Here is a 19201-nt window from a genome sequence, read left to right as displayed (position 1 = left end):
GATTGGAAGAGGAGCAGCTGGGACTCGAACCGGCATCCATATGGGATGCCAGAGCTTCAGGCCAGGGTGTTAACCCGCTGTGCCACAGCGCCAGCCCCTATAACTCTGCCTTTTAAATAAATTTTTAAAAAAAGAGTGAGTGAATAACTTTGGAGAAAGTTAGTGATGGTTTCGTAGAGCAAGCAACAGGGATTTTAAGGTTGAATAGTGATCTGCAATTGATCAAAGAAGATCCTTCTAAATTAGCTTATATAGTAATGTAGAATATAGGGATTGAAAGAGCTTTTATGGTGTGGTTGGGAAAACTTTATGTTGTGTTCTGTATGGTGAACTGCAAAGTGTGAGTGAAGGTGAGAGGGAGATGAGGCTGGATAGGGAGCCCTTAAGATCTTGTTAAGGGCAGGAGTTATCTTGATAAATATTGGTCTCTTCAGCTCCCCTCCCTGTGTCTTCATTTAGAGTCCCTGTTTTCTCTCATTCATTAGCTGCTTTCCCAAATGCTGGTAACATGAAAGCTGGGAGGTTTCTCTTCCCAGGTAGTTAGAGGTTGGTTTGTTTAGAGTGCAGGAAGGGAAGTATGTATAATGCTGTTGCCAAGTTTGCAGGGAACTAAGTGTAGTTTAGCATGGAAATTGTGCCTTTGATTATTGTCAGACTTGGTGATTTGGGTCTCTGAATGAAGTCAGATACACTGTGATCTCTTTGGCTTTTGTTGGCTTGTCTGGAAATCCAGGTGTGTGTGGTTTTGTTTTTTGTTTTGTTTTTGTTTTGTTTTTAGTTCCAAATATATGAATTAACTTAAACACAAACTGCCATATTGAGTGATGGTCAGTAAGAATTAAAAGGTCTGGTAAATCAATATAAAGTTAACATGATTTTTGGAAACTTGTTTCATTTATGTGATTTTTCTGGAGGTTTATTTTGTTGAGTTGAATGGCAGAGTTACACAGAGTTGGGGAGACAGAACAAGACAGATAGAGAAAACACACAAGCTTTCATTCCTGTTGGTTCATTCCCCAAATGACTGCTATGGCTGGAGCTGGGCCGGGCTGAAGCCAAAGACCAGAGTTCAATCTCAGTCTCCCATGTAAGTGGCAGGGACCCAAGTACTTGGGCCATCTTCGGCTGTTCTCTCAGGCTCATTAGCAAGAAGCTGGATTGGAAGCGGAGCAGCCAGAACTTGAGCTGGCACTCCAAGGTGGAATAACAGTGTCTCGAGCCATGATTTAACCCACTGTGCCATAATGCCAACCCCCTGATTTATGTGATTTAACTGTGCATTGATACCTGTTGCTATAAATGATGAATATATTATCAGTCATTCTTACCTGCTTAAAGCTAGATTTCTACCAAACAAAACCTTGTTAGTCTTATGGAAATTAATATACTCATTAACAATTCATATTGAGTGTCTGTTATATCCAAGTTATGTGTTGAGATTATTTAGAAATCTAAATGTGAAATGTCTGATCATGTCCAGTCTAATAGAGAAGATGTATACCGATAGCTGTGTTAATCATATAGTGTGAGGTAAGTATAGATGAAATGACATTAAAAATCAGATGAGATAGGTGGTGCTTGTGATAAGGGTGAGAACTGGACCTTAAATGCTAAGTAGTCAGGAGCAGTAGGCATTTCAGCTGGAAGAAAGACCACAAACAAACATTCCTAGGCAAGAAGGCTTTAATTGTATTTGGGAACAAAGAAATCTGTTTGTAAATAGCATGTTCTCTGAAACTGTGAGATACAAATGGAGTGTAATGAGAAATACAGCTGGAGCAATTGCCAGAGGCTACATTGTGGAGGGGGTACGAATTTTAATCTTACTGCCTTTAGAGCTGAATATAACATTCTTATTGCCAGGCAGCTTTTGGCTACTGGAAGTGAAGCAATATCATAGTTAGGGCTGATTTTTCAAAATTACTTTGTATTTTTGTTTTCAACTGCAGTGTGAAAATAGGGATAAGTTTTGCTGATCTTAAAGCTTAGAATGAAGTTTTGATGTTTAAATCTTTTCATATTTTATTATAGATTAAATGTTGGTAATTACTGCGTTTTGGAATTTTTGAATGTAGATTGCACTGGAGTCACTGGAAAAGTTTTCAAAACAGAAATGTATATACTTTAATCTGAAGGTAGATATTTACTAAAAGTTTAAGGAAACTTCAGTTTTCAATGTTACACAAACTATGATGACATCAGTTTAGTTAGGACATAATGTAAAAAATGAGGAGAATAGCTAAGGCATCTTTTCTGTGTTTGAGTAATTGACACGCATTAACAAGATTCATACTTACAGAAACCTATTTAGTAGACTCTTACTAGCTTAGTTTTGCAGATGCTTACATTGGGACACTTTGTTAACTGAGAAGTAGTGAATAAATTTAACAGTTAGATGACATGAGGAACCTTGACTCAAAGTCAGGCAGTTGGTACGTGGGTAGTGGGGGTGGCTCAAAGCCCACAGTAAATTTTTAGGGAGTGGGATATAGTTAGGAGAAAACCTTCTTTGAGAAATACAGTTTTTATAACTATGTAAGATTACATTTGGAAATGACGACTTTCTGCAGTTCTTAAAATAAATTGTTAACATAACTTCAAGGGGAACAAGCCATAAACTGGGTTATAGGGTCTGACTCTAGCTTAATCACTTCTTATTTTTGAAATTGCTTCATTTGGCTGTGCTGTACTTGTGCCCCTTTGGCTTTTTTTTTTTTTTTTTTTTAATTTATTTCTTAGTGCTTTGCTTTGTAAACTCAGATTAAGGACAGTTGCTTTATAAGTTGTGTGGGTTTTTTTTGTTTGTTTGTTTGTTTTTTTTTCTTTTTTTTTTTTAGGCCAAGGCAGAGAGAGAGAGGTCTTCCTTCCATTGGTTCACTCCCCAGATGACTGCAGTGGCCAGAGCTGTACCAATCTGAAGCCAGGAGCCAGGTCTCTAGGTCTCCCACATCGGTCCAGGGACCTAAGGACTTGGGCCATCTTCTACTGCTTTCCCAGGCTATAGCAGAGAGCTGGGTAGGAAGTGGAGCAGCTGGGACTATAACCGGTGCCCATATGGGATGCCACCATTGCAGGCGACAGCTTTACTCACTATGCCACAGCACCAGTGCCCTCTATAAGCGTTTTTCATTCTGCCACCTAGAGTATTGCTTGAAAAAAAAATTGAACTTGTAGGGGCTGGCACTGTGGGTTAAAGCCCTGGCCTGAGGCGCGGACATCCCATATTGGCGCCGGTTCTAGTCTTGGCTGCTCCTCTTCTAATGCAGCTCTCTGTTACAACCTGGGATAGCAGTAGAAGATGGCCCAAGTACTTGGGCCCCTGCACCCACATAGGAGACTTGGGAGAAGCTCCTGGCTCCTGGCTTTGTATCCGCACAGCTCCAGCTGTTGCGGCCATCTGGAGAGTGAACCAGTGAGTGGAAGACCTCTCTCTTTGTCTCTACCTCTCTCTGTAACTCTTTCAAATAAATACAAAATAAATCTTTAAAAATAAAATTGAACTTGCATATCTTAATACAACTGGCTGGGAGCAGAGATGGCATATTTTTATGTGGTAATTTGTTTTTGGAGGAAGTGGCCAACAAAAATGAGTTTTCCCTTACCTTTATTAAAAGTATGTGAATAATATAAACATGAAAATAATTAATACTACAAGATTTCCTATCAGTCTTTTCAACCATGTCTCATATGCTTGCTTTAAAGTTTGGGGAAAGGAGGAAGCATCGTTGTAGCATAGCAGGTAAGGCTTCTGCTTTTTTTTTTTTTTTTAATTTTTTTTAATTTTTTGCCAGGCAGAGTTAGACAGTGAGAGAGAGAGACAGAGACAGAGTTATGGACAGTGAGAGAGAGACAGAGAGAAGGGTCTTCCTTTCATTGCCACAGCAACCAGGATTAGTACCTGGAAGAAGAAGAACCAGGAAGAAGAACAACCAGGACCAGTACCCGGCGCCCAAAACTGGGACTAGAACCCGGGATGCAGGCACCACAGGTGGAGGATTAGTCGAGTGAGCCCTGGCTCCGGCCATGGCTTCTGCTTTTGACTGGCAACCCCTATCAGAGTGCTGGTTCCAGTCCTAGCTGCTCTGCTTTCAATATCTCCAAAACTCAGAATATAATGCCTGGTTTGTAGAAGTCTCCACCTAATTAACTTAGAATTCCTTGATGAAGATAATGGACTTAGTATGCTGGGCTAGTGAACTATTCAGTCAACAGCTTTTCCTGCTTTGGTTGGTTTGTTTGTTTATTGACAGGCAGAGTGGACAGTGAGAGAGAGAGACAGAGAAAAAGGTCTTCCTTTTCCGTTGGTTCACCCCGCAGTGGCCGCTGTGGCCGGCGCACCGTGCTAATCCGATGGCAGGAGCCAGGTGCTTCTCCTGGTCTCCCTTGCAGGTGCAGGGCCCAAGCACTTGGGCCATCCTCCACTGCCCTCCCTGGCCACAGCAGAGAACTGGCCTGGAAGAGGAGCAACCAGGACAGAATCCGGCGCCCCAACCAGGACTAGAACCGGTGTGCCGGTGCTGCAGGCAGAGGATTAGCCTAGTAAGCCATGGTGCTGGCCTATTTATTTATTTTTTAAAGATTTATTTATTTATATGAAGGTCAGAGTTACACAGGAGAGGCAGTAAGAGAGAGAGAGAGGTCTTCATCCACTGGTTGATTCCTCAATTGGCTGCAATGGCCAGTGCTGTGCTGATCAGGATCCAGGAGCTTCTTCTGGGTTTCTCACTTGGGTGTGGGGCCCAAGGACTTGGGCATCTTCTACTGCTTTTCCAGGCTATAACAGAGAGATGGATCGGAAGTGGAGCAGCTGGGTCATGAACTGGTGCCCATATGGGATGCTGGCACTGCAGGCAGCGGACTCACCCGCTACGCCACAGTGCCGGCCCTTCCTGCTTTGTTTTAAATGCAAGGCTGTTCTTGAATAGAATTTTGCTTAAATTGAAAATAACTTAATATGATCTTGATTTTTAAATGGTTCACTTGATCATTTCAGAGTGTTCATGCCAGGATTATGAATTTATACCTGAAAAAGAATTATTTAACTGTTGCTGCAGACTAAGCGATCTACCGAGGCTAGTGATACTGTGTTTGTTGGCTGTTGGTCATAATGTGGGATCCGTTGAGAGTATGTTAAGAGACATCACTGGCCGGCGCCGTGGCTCACTAGGCTAATCCTCCGCCTAGCAGTGCCGGCACACTGGGTTCTAGTCCCGGTCGGGGCGCCGGATTCTGCCCCGGTTGCCCCTCTTCCAGGCCAACTCTCTGCTGTGGCCCGGAAGTGCAGTGGAGGATGGCCCAAGTGCTTGGGCCCTGCACCCCATGGGAGACCAGGATAAGTACCTGGCTCCTGCCATCGGATCAGCGCGGTGCGCCGGCCGCGGCGGCCATCGGAGGGTGAACCAACAGCAAAAGGAAGACCTTTCTCTCTGTCTCTCTCTCTCACTGTCCACTCTGCCTGTCAATAAAAAAAAAAAAAAGAAAAAAAAAAAGACATCACTGATCTAACATCGTATGTTCTACCACAGTAATATTTTCTTCAGATTATATGATCAAGTGATGAATTGATGAATTATTACATTAAATCTTATTTTTAATCCCTTATTTTAATCTCACAGAACCATAAGAATGTAAGCACTGTTATTGTTACAAGGATCTGTAATTTAGTTTGTTTGAAAGAATGTGCTTTTTGAAATATATGTATATTGTGTGTGATTGCTGTGGAATGAGGGGTTATATATATCCACTTACTATACTAAGACTCTGTAATAGATTAAGGCTTCATCAGTTTTTCTGGCTGTAATTGTGTTTTTAAAAGCCTGCAAACTTTGTGTGCCTATTTTAACCATTAACAAAGGAGCGGAGAAAAGGCTCTAGTTGTATTTACTGTGCATGTATAGCTAGTTTTGAGTTAATTTGTCAAAGTGTGAGCTTTCTCCTTGGCCAATTTTTTTTAAACTTTAGTGACTTGAAATAAACAATCTACTGGTGTAGTTAGAGTAATTTTTTAAAAGATTTATTTACATTATTTGAAAGTCATAATTACAGACAGGGAAATGGAGAGGTAGAAATAGAGAAGGAGGGAGAGTGAGAGAGGTCAGTCTTCCATTTGCTGGTTTACTCCCCAAATGGCCACAACAGTCAGGGCAGGACCAGGCAGAAGCCAGGAATCAGTAGCTTCATCCAGGTTTCACACATGGGTGCAGGTGCCCAAAGACTTGGGCCATCTTCTGCTGTTTCTCCAGGCACATTAGCAGGGAGCTGAATCAGAAGTGGAGCAACCGGCACTTGACCTGGCACCCTCGAGAAGGTGATTACAGTCCTCAGAACACTGTGAACAGAGAGAGAAATAGAATTACAGCCTAACTGTGTTACTTTAGTTAGACAGGTATTTAAGTCTTTAAAATAAAGATAACAGAGCATTCCTTGCTTTGTCTCAAGACTGTTGTGATAATCAGAGACTGAAGATATGAGAGAACTTTGGAATGTATACAAGAAATCTGCATGTATGAAGTTCACCACTCTTAAGACTGAGTATTTGTGCCTGGTAACACTCCCCAGTTGAAAAAATGAAACTGTAGAGGATTTAGAAAAGTCATTGAGTTTGAAGTAGTTTCATAATACTGCATTGGAAAAGTGGTAGAGGAATAGTCTAATAAAATGAGGGAAAACATCAATAAAATGAGATTCTAAGTAAAAGTAATATTTGTAATGTTGCTTTGAAGCTTATAAAACACCCTAAGTTCATCTTTAAAAAGGATGTTGTAAAAATTAAATATTACTATTTTTAATTTTAAATGTAGAAATTGAAACTTAATAGCTAATTAATATGTCTGAGATAAAAATGGTGAATAGTGTTTTAACCTTGATTTGTTTATTTAAGAGGCAGAGAAAAAGTGAGAGTGTGTGATTGAAAGCATTTGTCCTGTTGCTGGCTTACTCCCCCTGTACCTTCAACAACCAGGGCTTGGCCAGATCTGAAACTGGGGGCAACCCTGGTATCCCTCGTGGGTGGCTGGGATCCAGCCACTTACCCATCATCTATCTGCTGCCTCTCAGGATGCTTATCAACAGGAAGCTGTAATCAGATTCTGGACTCAAACCCAGGTACTTCAGTATGGTATGTAGGAGTCCCAACTGGTAGCTTAACTGCTAGGCCAAATGCGTGCCTCCAATAACATAGTAAATAGTGGATTTGCAATTTGATTCTAGATCCTTTGCTCATTCTGTTAGGTCACTTAGTCTTGTTATCTCTACAGTCCTAGCACATGGAAATGGAAAGAAGCATATATGGAACTAGAAGTTGAGTGAGCCTAGAGAAGAACTTTAGTAATGGTAAAATTAGTATATAGAACTAGATGAACTAGATATTGAGAATGAATAGTAGTTAGGACAGACTCAGATAAGTGTTAGATTCCTGATAATGAGGAATAAAATTTTATAAATGGTAACTCATAGAAGGAGCTAATAATACATACCTCTTTTCCCAATTTCCGGTCTGTCTTTCTGGCAGGTATCCAGTATAGCAGCCAAAGGAAAAAAATTATTGTTCTTCAGTGCTTAGACTCAGGAAGGGGTTAACTTGAAAAGTAGTGGTATTCACAACAGTAGCATTTCAGTTGGAGAGAAGATTTATTTAGGGATCCTCTACCATCTGCACCATAGTAAAAGGAAGAAGTTGCTAAAAAATGGGTACTGTAGAGTGGTGGAAGAAAGAGGGTTAAAGCTCCTTGTTACTTATTTAGACCATTTAAGGTTTATATTTTCTCATAACAAGTCAAGAAAAAAATGTTTTTGTTCTGAAATTTAAGGGACTTTTCAAATATTCATCCACAGAATGTGGCTTTTCAGAACAAGTGTGTTACTAAGATCTGGAAGCAGACAAGGATGCCCATTCTCACCATTGCTAGTCAATATGGTTCTGTTAAGTTTTAACCATTGCCATTAGGGAAGAAAAAGAAATCAGAGGGATATAAATTGGAAAGGAGGATGTCAAATTTCCCTGTTTGCTGATGACATATGACTCCTTACTAAGACACTGTTTGAACTCATAAGAGAATCTGGTAAAGTTGCAAGATATAGAATTTACATGCAAAAATCTGTAGCCTTTGAATACACAGATAATACCATGGCTGACAAAGAACTTGTAAGATCAGTCCCATTCACAGTAGCCACAAAAAAATTTAAATGCCATGGAATAAATTTAATCAAGGAGGTAAAAGATCTCTTCAAAGAAAATTACAAAACATTAAATGAATAGAAGATACAAAAAGCTGGGAAAAAAATCTTTCATGGATTGGAAGAATGCAGATCATCAAAATGTCCAGACTGCTGAAAGCAATTTACAGATTCAATGTGAACCCAATCAAATACCAGTGACATTCTTCTCAGATCTAGAAAAAATGATGCTAAAATTCAAATGGAAACACAAGAGCTAAAATACTAAAGCAGTCTTTAATACAACCAAATCGAAAAGCTAAAGCAATCTTTAATTCAACCAAAACAATGCGGTAGGCATCACAATACCAGATTTCAGGACATACTACAGGGCAATTATAATCAAAACAGCCTGGTACAGGCACAAAAGTAGACATGTAGACCAGTGGAACAGAATAGAAACCCCAGAAGTCAACACACACATCTACAACCAACTAATCTGACAAATGAGTTAAAATCAATCCCTGGAGAAAGGACAGTCTCTTCAATGAATGTTGCTGGGAAAATTGGATCTCCATGTGCAGAAGTATGAAATAAGACCCCAACGTTACTCCTTATACAAAAATCAACTCAAAATGGATCAAGGATCTAACTCTGAAACCTGATTATCACCAAACTACTAGAGGAGAACATGGATTAAATTCTCCAAGACGGCCAGTGCCGTGGCTCAATAGGCTAATCCTCCGCCTTGTGGCTCCGGCACACCGGGTTCTAGTCCCGGTTGGGATGCCAGATTCTGTCCTGGTTGCCCCTCTTCCAGGCTAGCTCTCTGCTGTGGCCTGGGAGTGCAGTGGAGGATGGCCCAAGTGCTTGGGCCCTGCACCTGCAAGGGAGACCAGGAGAAGCACCTGGCTCCTGCCATCGGATCAGCGCGGTGCACCGCCCGCAGCACACTGGCTGCGGCGGCCATTGGAGGGTAAACCAACGGCAAAGGAAGACCTTTCTCTCTGTCTCTCTCTCTCTCACTGTCCACTTTGCCTGTCAAAAAAAAAAAAAAAAAAAAAAGAAAAGGAAAAAAAAATAAATTCTCCAAGACATTGGCATAGGCAAAGAGTTCTTGGGAAAAAACCCAGAAGCACAGGCAACAAAAGCAAAAATGGACAAATGGGTTTTACATCAAGCTAGGAAGCTTCTGTACTGCAAAGGAAACATTCAGCAAAGCAAAGAGGCAACCAACAGAATAGGAGAAAAGATTTGCAAACTATGAAACTGATACAGGGTTAGTATCCAGACTCTATAAAGAGCTCAAGAATACGAGGACAACAAAACAGTTCAATTAAGAAATTGGCAAAGGACTTGAATAGGCATTTTTCAAGAGATGAAATACAAATGGCCAACAGACACATGAAAAAATGCTTATGACCACTAGTCATCAGGGAAATGCAAATCAGAGCCACAGTGAGGTTTCAGCTCACCCCAGTTAGAATAGCTCTCATCAAAAATCAAAAAACAATAAATGCTGGCAAGGATGTGGGGCAAAAGGGATCCTAATCCACTGTTGGTGGGAATGTAAACTAGTACAGTCATTGTGGAAGACAGTATGGAGTGGAGATTCCTCAGAAATCTGAAAGTATATCTACCATATGACCCAGCCATCTCACTCCTGGGGATTTACCCAAAGGGAATAAAATCAACATGTAGAAGAATTATCTGTACGTATTTATTTATTTATGTATTTATTTATTTACGACAGAGTTAGAAAGATCTTCTTTCCGTTGGTTCACCCCCCAAGTGGCCGCTACAGCTGGCACGCTGCACCAATCTGAAGCCAGGAGCCAGGTGCTTCCTCCTGGTCTCCCTTGCGTGTACAGGGCCCAACACCTGGGCCATCCTCCACTGCCTTCTTGGGCCACAGCAGAGAGCTGGCCTGGAAGAGGAGCAACTGGGACAGAATCCGGTGCTCCAACTGGCACTAGAACCTGGAGTACTGGCGCTGCAGGCTGAGGATTAGCCAAGTGAGCCGCAGCAGCAGCCCTCCGATATTTATTGCAGTCAAATTCACGATAGCTAAGATACGAAATCAACATAGATGCACATCAACTGATGATTGGATAAAGAAAATGTGTATATATATATATATATATACACTCTAGAAGACTACTCAGCTGTAAAAAAGAATGAAATCCTGTCATTTGAAACAAAATGGATGGAACTGGAAACCGTTATACTTAGTGAAATAAACTGGTCCCCAAAAGGCAAATACCATGTATTTTCCCTGATACATGATAACTAATAGAGTACAATAAAATGTAATGTGTTTGAGTGAAATTGACATTTTGAGATATGATTATTTTTTACAGCCCTTGTCACTACTGTTGAGGAACAGTAGTTTTTCTTACTATTTTTTGAATACTTAGTGTTTTCTTAATGATTATAAATTAAACCAAAAGTATGTCATTATAAAAATTAACAAAAGAGTAAGTAAGGAGGAGGGAGGGTAAAGTGGGACCAATCACTATGCTCCTAAATCTGTATATATGAAATACGTGAAATACCTTCACCTTATATAAATAGAAAATTTTTAAAGAGCAAAAAAAAAAAAAAAAGTGTGATATTGTCTAATTAAATATAGATACTTGCCTGAAACAGTCAACTGTTTTTATTGTTAAAGTCTCTTTTTATCAGCATTATTGACATTATGGCTGTGGTTAGTTTATGGAAACAAACTAAATTAAAACATGTATTATGTATATGAATATTTATTGTTTCCAAATTCTTTAATAACAGATGTGTGCTTTGTACTGAGATACATTAAATTTAGATAAATAAGTATATAATAGTACAGTGTACAAAATGAATTGGGATCATGTCTGACTTTTAATAGAAATGGTATAATCTTTATTTTTTTTTAAAGATTTATTTTATTTTATTTGAAAGACAGGGTTACAGGGGCCGGCGCCACCATGGCTCACTTGGTTAATCCTCCACCTGCAGTGCCAGATTCTGGTCCCAGTTGCTCCTCTTCCAGTCCAGCTCTCTGCTGTGGCCTGGAAGGGCAGTGGAAGATGGCGCAAGTCCTTGGGCCCTGCACCTCTGTGGGAGACCAGGAAGGAGCACTTGGCTCCTGGCTTCAGGTCGGTGTAGCTCAGGCCATACCAGCCATTTGGGTGGTGAACCAACGGAAGGAAGACCTTTCTGTCTTTCTCTCCCTGTCTAACTCTGTCAAATGAAAAAAGAAAAAAAAAAAAAAAAAAAAAAAGAAAGGGTTACAGAGAGAGGTAGAGACAGAGAGAAAGGTCTTCCATCTGCTGGTTCACTCCCCAGATGGCTGCAACTGCCGGAGCTGTGCGGATCCGAAGCCAGGAGCCAGGAGCTTCTTCCGGATCTCCACGCAGGTACAGGGGCCCAAGCACTTGGGCCATCTTCTGCTGCTACCCCATGCCATAGCAGAGTGCTGGATTGGAAGTGGAGCAGCTGGAACTCGAACTGGCGCCCATATGTGATGCCGGCACTTTAGGCCAGGACTTTAACCCGCTGAGCCGTAGTGCTGGCCCCCATAATCTTTATTTTTTGATGAACTAAAAAACTATTTTTGGTGTCATGTGCTTAGGTTGATGGTTTTAAAATACAGAGTGGATCACATAATAACACTTTATTTTCAATTTTGGATATTAAATAAAACACCAAATTATCTTTATTTTTGTATAGTCTGAAAAGATTTTCTTCAGATCAAATGTATTTTAATGTCTGAGGCTTGAATTTTTAGATTCAAACATGTTTTTCATTAATTTGTTATTCACATATAATACATGGAAATTTTAAGTTAAAGTGTTATCTTCACTTTAATTTTGGCAACTTTTAAGGCAGAGGAGAGCTCTGAAGGTGTTTTATAATGCTTTTTAAGAAAGGCTTTGTCAGGAAATGACATCAGTTTTTGTTTTAACATTGAGAAATAGATATATATGAGTCATTGAATCCTACAGGAATAGTTGTGTGGTTGAGTCTGGCATTGTGGTGCAACGGATGAGCTGTTGCTTGCAATTGGCATTCCATATTAAAGTGTCACTTCGTATCTGCACTGTTCTGCTTCTGATCCAGCTTCCTGTTAGTGCACCTGGGATAGCAGGGAGAAGATGGACTACCTACTTGGACCCCTGCTAATCATGTAGGAAATCAGTTTGGAGTGCTTGAATCCTATCTGTTGCCTTGGCTTCAGATCGGCCCAGCTCCAGCCATTTGGGCCATTTGGGGAGTTAACCAGCAGATGGAAGATCTCTCTCTCTCTTTCTTTCTCTCTTTCTCTTTCTCTACCTCAGCCTCTCCTTCACTACCTTTCAAATAAATACATTAATTTTTTTTAAAAGATCCAGGAAGAAAAAGAATAGGCCAAGCCCGTATCTAAAAAGTAGGAATTCAGAAGAATTCTTCCTTGTCTTCCAACAATTTAAATTCTGGCTAGTCATAGCAAATAATGGATTACACTTACCCTCTCTACCAGGGTCTCCTTCACACAAAAACACAAAGTCTATTCCATGTCCACAATCCAGTCATAACAATGAGAATCTTTATAAGTTCACTTTTCTGAAGCTTTACAAAACTCAGTAAGAGCAATCAGAAGTCCCATTTGTTCTGCAAATATTTACTGCATTCTATATTATGCCATACAGTGTGCAGGAATTAGGAATATATACAGTGGACAAAAAGCTCCTGACTGCACAGAGCTTTACTAATGGGTAGAAATAATTAATGAACAAATATGTGCCATGTAATGGTTAAGTGCCAAGGATTTCTTACCACTTAGAGAGGGGATGAAGGTATGTGTTTGAGGGAGGTTGTTATTCATACATGATAACTAGGGTCAGAGTCCCAGATAAAGAATCTTTTACGGGGCCGACGCCATGGCTCACTTTGGTTAATCCTCCGCCTGCACACCGGCATCCCATATCGGCGCCGGGTGCTAGTCTCGGTTGCTTCTCTTCCAGTCTAGCTCTCTGCTGTGGCCTGGGAGGGCAGTGGAGGATGGCCCAGGTACTTGGACTCCTGCACCCGCGTGGGCAACCAGGAGGAAGCACCTGGCTTCAGATCGGTGCAGCGCTGGCCGTAGTGGCCATTTTGGGGGGGTGAACCAACAGAAGGAAGACCTTTCTCTCTGTCTCTTTCTCTCACTGTCTTTATCTCTACCTGTCAAATAAAAAAAAAAATCTTTTACAATGACGGCAGTAGTGGTAGTGTGTCACCAGGGGCCTGGAGGAGGGCCATGGAACAGACTACCATAGTACAGAAACACAGAGGCATCTCATTCATTCAATATCCCATATGTCTGCTTCCCCGTTGCCAAATCAAAGTCACACTGAACAGGACATTCTAATTTTTATTTTGCAAAGCCTCTAGTTTTTATGTTAATAGTAAGTATAGACAGCAGAAATCAATTATTCATTACACACTGAACAATTAAAACAATCTGTTCTCCTTAAGTGAATCACATTACACCAGTCATTTACTACACTTACTCTAGTAATGTAGTTTACTAGACTTAAGTGTCATATCTCTGGCAACCAAGTGTCCAAAGACCTCTGTAAGACACTGTTTAACAAATGAAAGCTTCTTCTGAAAAATCTTTCTTCAAACTGCTGGTAACAGTAAAGACAGATAATTAAAAACAGGCAGCAACCAATATAATAACCTATCTACAGAGTTTTAGCTTTTGAAATAATGCTCTTAAAAGTGAAAAATATGAACAAATCACTATAAAATAAAATAAAACCAAAATACTCTTCCCTAATAACTAAATTTAAGCCTTTAGATTTCTGTAACAAAAGAATGACTAAGGGCCAGCGCCGCGGCTCACTAGGCTAATCCTCCGCCTAGCGACGCCGGCACACCGGGTTCTAGTCCCGGTCGGGGCACTGGATTCTGTCCCAGTTGCCCCTCTTCCAGGCCAGCTCTCTGCTGTGGCCAGGGAGTGCAGTGGAGGATGGCCCGAGTCCTTGGGCCCTGCACCCCATGGGAGACCAGGAGAAGTACCTGGCTCCTGCCATCAGATCAGCGCGGTGCACTGGCCGCAGCTTACTGGCCGCAGCCGTCATTGGAGGGTGAACCAACGGCAAAGGAAGACCTTTCTCTCTCTCTCTCTCTCTCTCTCTCTCTCTCTCTGCCTGTTAAAAAAAAAAAAAAAAAAAAAAAAAGAATGACTAAGATGATTCTACAAGAATAATGACTGGGACAAAAAGTATATCCTCAGATTTTTAAAAAATATTTATTTACTTTACTTGAAAAGCAACAGAGAAAGAGGAAGAATAACAGTGAGAGAGGTATTCCATCCAGTGGTTCACTCCCCAAATGGCCACAAAAGGCAGCATGGCAGGGTCCCTAGCCCGTGGGCCATCTTCCACTGCTGTCCCAGGCCATACCAGAAAGCTGGATTCAAAGAGGAGCAGCCTTGTGTTTGAACTATTGACATGTTATTTTTTTTAATGTTGGCATACTGTAATGCTTTCATTTTGTTTTCCTACTCACTATAAATATGTTTTAAATTCTTATATTGAGTAATGAGTTTTTATTCCATGAAATAGATTTTTTTTGTTTTCTAATACATTAAAAATGAACATACATAGAAAATCTTGAGGTAGTATTTATGATAGCTTTCTTCATCCATCTGATCAGTCTGGTGTGGGATTGGGATGGCTGGGTTTGGAAACCAACACTTTGAGAACACTACATGAAATCCTAAACAATCTCAAAGCTACGTGGTTGTTTATGAATCTGAACCCATCTCTGTTCTTGCTAAGGTCTTTTTGTTTTCCTGTGCAATAGCCTGCCATCTAGTGGTAGGAATGCAGCATACACAGAGCACCAATGAGAAGTTCTGGGTTTTCAGAGTTGGGTTCACAATGTGAACCTACATAGTAGGCTAAAACATTTTTATATTGATAGAAGATGGTAGATGGCTCTTTCAACTGAAAATATAAGTCAGTGGCAGTGAATTTTGAGAGTATTTCAAGAGTATATTTTCCTATAGGACATTTTCATGACTTAAAACTATTCTAAGGTTTTTATTTTTTGCATTTGAGGTTGATTAGTGGGTAAAGAGAAAACAAAGAAATAATGGTAGATAATTTTAAGAGACAGGGGGTTGGATTGATTCTGCAAAGATGCTTTATATATTGATAAATCCTAAGGCAAATTACATAATGACTACATTAACTAAAACAATATATTTTTCACTTTAATTTTTAAAATTAAAGTATGGACAGTTCAGCACATTTGACCTATGTTGGGCTGTGATGTAAGAGGCTAAATTTTAGCCAGATCTTAATTTTGCATATCCTAGATGTTGACTTTTTATACCTAGCTGCTTCTAAAGTCATTTTTCTCTGGCCATTCCATTTTTCAAGACCCCTTCTTTCTTCTGCTACGAACAAGAAGGTTGTCTACCCTTTCTTTGCCAGGATACTCTTCTGTTTTAGCTTTTCTGTTGAAGCAGTTCATACTATCCCACTGTAGTGTTGTGGGGAGGAATATAAGGTGTGATATAAACTTGAAAAAGCATTTACTACTCTGTAGGTTGCTAACACACGTAATCTTCCAGATTATGACTCTACCAAAGCTTAAACTAAATAGAATGTTACTACTTTATACATACGTCTGCTAATTTATTTCATTTAATAATTTTAATTTTTAAATACATGTAGCCTATTCTGTTAGATGTTAGCTAGATGAAGAAGCCAGTACTGCTTTCAGTACTGGAGTAGCTCAGTCTCATAGGAGACACTGATATATAAGCCAGTAACTGTTTCAAAGCACGGAAAGTGCTTTAAGTAATATAATGAGTTAAGGAAGTCTGACATGGCAGTCAGGAATAATTTGCTTCCCCTCTCAAAATAATCATTTGCTTCTCAGTGCCACCTCTGAAACCTATATATAATCATCACAGTGTATTTAAGGCTGTATCTTCACCCTCAAAGAGCTCAGTTTAGTAGGAGAGAAATTCTGTGTTTTCAGCTTTGTTGATCTAGTTGTCATCAGTAAGAGAATCAAACTTTGTAAATTTTAATTGTATACAAGCTAGTCCCTATAGAATGTATTGCATCAATATAATACATTTCTGAAAGTGTGTGGCCATATCATTTGTCTCCTTGTAAACCTCTTAGAATATATCCATACACTTGGATACATAGATATCCAAATGTGTTGCAACTCTAAATATAGAGGAATTCCTCATTTTCCCAGTGAGATAATTCCTAAAGTTTTTATTTATTTTTGCCTACTTACATAGATATAGGGATACAGGTGATGCAATCAACTTCATAATGTTGAAATTCATCTGTTAGAATCCACATTAAAGCAATAATACATGTTTTTAAAATAATAATTTTCCTTTCCATTTATCCATACATTGATTTCTTTAGGCATTCTTTATAAGCGCCTGAAATTCAAATTGATGGAGAATTTCAGACCAATGTATCTTTCAGGAAGAACTTTCTTTAAAATAAAACCAGATAACTGATGTTGCAGGGTATTGGGTGAAGCTGCCTGCTCACCAGCATCTCATATGTGCGCTGGTTCATGTCCTGACTGCTCCATGTCCAATCCAGCTTCCTGCTGATGGCCTGGGGAAAGCAGTGGAAGATGGTGTAAGTGTTTGAGCCCCTGCTACCCACATGGGAGACCCTGATGAAGCTCTTGGCTCCTAATTTCAGCCTGGCTATTGGGGCAATCTGGGGAAGTGAGCCAGCATGATTAGAAGATCTTTCTCTTTAAATTTTTCAAATAAATAAATTAATTTTAAAAAATTAAGCCAGAGGCCAGCTCTCTGCTATGGCTCAGGAGTGCAGTGGAGGATGGCCCAAGTCCTTGGGCCCTGCACCTGCATGGGAGACCAGGAGAAGCATCTGGCTCCTGGCTTCAGATCAGCACGATGCGCCGGCCACAGTTGGCCGCGGCGGCTATTGGAGGGTGAACCAACGGCAAAAAGGAAGACCTTTCTCTCTGTCTCTCTCTCTCTCTCTCTCTCACTGTCCACTCTGTCCAAAAAAAAAAAAAAAAAATTAAGCCAGATAACAAGAGACTTTATGAAGACATCACAGCAAATTTTCTGTTCAATAGTTTTGAGAGGAAAATCCTCTCCTTCTACATAGTGATTTTAAAAATCAGTTCAGTGGAAAATTTACTACTTAATAGGTTAATATGAGGGCACTTCAAAGAGTCTGTGGAGAATGATATTTAGAGATGTTTATTTTGGTGTAAAAAGTTTTTGAAATCCATATATACAAGGGATCTTCAAAAAGTTTATGAGAAATGTGTATTGTGAAAAAAACTGTGCTTTTTTTTTTTTTTTAAGATTTGTTTATTTGAAAGGCAGGGTTACAGAGAGGTAGAGGCAGAGATAGAGAGAGGGAGAGGGAGGGAGAGAGAGGAAGAGAGAGAGGTCTTCCATCCGTTGGTTGACTGTCCAGATGGTCGCAATGGCCAGGAGCATCCTCTGGGTCTCCCACTTGGGTACATGGCCCAAGGACTTGGGCCCAAGTCTTCCACTGCTTTCCCAGCCCATAGCAGAGAGCTGGATCGAAAGTGGAGTAGCCAGGACTCGAACCAGTGCCCATAGGGGATGCCGGCACTGGAGGCCATGGCCTTACATGCCATGCCACAGCACCGGCCTCCTATGCATGGCTTTCAAAATTGTTTTGCATCCAAATAAGTATATCTTTATTTTTGGAAAAGCAGACAAACAAGTATCTTCCATCTACTGGTTCACTCTCCATGTAGGCTAGACAGCCAGAGTAGGGGAAGGCAAAGCCAGGAGCTGGGATTTCAGTCCAGTTTTCTCATGTTGATGGCAGGACCCAACTATTTGAGCCATCACTGCTGATTCCCAGGGTGCTTATCAGCAGGAAGCTGGAATCAGGAGTCAAGCTGGTGCTCAAGCCCAGGAACTCTTGTATGCAATGCAGATGTACCAAAGCGCTCGGCTCGCTCGCTCGCTCTTCCTTTCTCTCTCTCTCCCCCTAAATGATTTATTTGAAAGGCAAAGAGAGACAGAGATTGATCTTCCATCTGCTGGTTTACTCCCCAATGCCTGCAGCAACTAGGGTCTGGCCAGGCTGAAGCCATAACCCAGGAATTCCATTCTGGTCTCCCATGTGGTAGCAAGGAACTCAAGTACTTGAACCATTTTCTACTGCCTTCCCAGGTGCATTAGCAAGAAGCTGAATCAGAGTAGCAGGACTTGAACTGGCACTCTGATTTGGAATGCTGGCATCACAAGTAGTTGCTTAACCTGCTGTGCTACAACACTGACTCCTTCCAAATGGCACTTCAGCAGCTGTGCCAGCCATGCACCCCATATGCGCATCTTTTGTTTTCATTTTACGTAAAACTTTTGGAGTACTCTTATGTGACATTGTAACACATAGTGTTACAGTTCTTAATTTCTACCTGTGTGAGTCTTAGTCCATTTATTTTGCAGAAAACAGTATACAGACTGACTTTTTTCTCTACAGTTGCAAATTGGTGTTTAGAGTAACATGAGACTTTGTGGGGTCTAGAGCTCCTTCAGTCTTCTCTACTATGGTGAGAAATTGGCTTTGTGCTTAGAATATTGACCTACTTCTGAAATAGTGCCCACCAAATTCTCAACTGTTGCACCATTCAACTAACTCTTCCACTCATCCTTGAGGAAATAAAGGAATGTGTTTCTTTCTGCTATTGGCTGTAATACCCACCAAAAGGCTGGGATGAATTTCAGTACAGGATTGGTGTGTGCTGTGTGACATGAGAGGTTTTTACTGAGATTGATAAGATTACTGAGAAAACAACGATATTGGTTTTTTTTTTTTTTTGGACAGGCAGAGTTAGTGAGAGAGAGAGAGACAGAGAGAAAGGTCTTCCTTTTTCCGTTGGTTCACCCCCCAAGTGACCGCTATGGCTGGCGCGTTGCGCCTGTCCGAAGCCAGGAGCAAGGTGCTTCCTCCTGGTCTCCCATGCGGGTGCAGGGCCCAGGGACCTGGGCCATCCTCCACTGTACTCCAGGCCACAGCAGAGAGCTGGA

The 19201-nt window shown here is 40.7% G+C and overlaps 1 protein-coding gene and 1 long non-coding RNA gene across 17 annotated transcripts in view; one reads left to right on the top strand and one right to left on the bottom strand.

Moving 5' to 3' along the window:
* PICALM (phosphatidylinositol binding clathrin assembly protein) overlaps positions 1–19201 on the top strand; it is a 116145-nt gene that overhangs the window by 22515 nt on the left and 74429 nt on the right. The window lies entirely within an intron of this gene.
* On the bottom strand, positions 5968–10760 carry LOC138850219 (uncharacterized). The gene is made up of 2 exons (XR_011389913.2): positions 9107–10760; positions 5968–9062 (listed from the first exon to the last, which is right to left on the bottom strand). It is a non-coding gene; the product is annotated as an uncharacterized LOC138850219 (long non-coding RNA).

The sequence above is a fragment of the Oryctolagus cuniculus genome, chromosome 1 (assembly GCF_051225735.1).
Source record: "Oryctolagus cuniculus isolate XC-2025 breed Fujian yellow rabbit chromosome 1, ASM5122573v1, whole genome shotgun sequence".
Taxonomy (NCBI): domain Eukaryota; kingdom Metazoa; phylum Chordata; class Mammalia; order Lagomorpha; family Leporidae; genus Oryctolagus; species Oryctolagus cuniculus.
The sequence above is the reverse complement of the archived record's forward strand: the minus strand, read 5'-3'. Positions and strand labels throughout refer to the sequence as shown.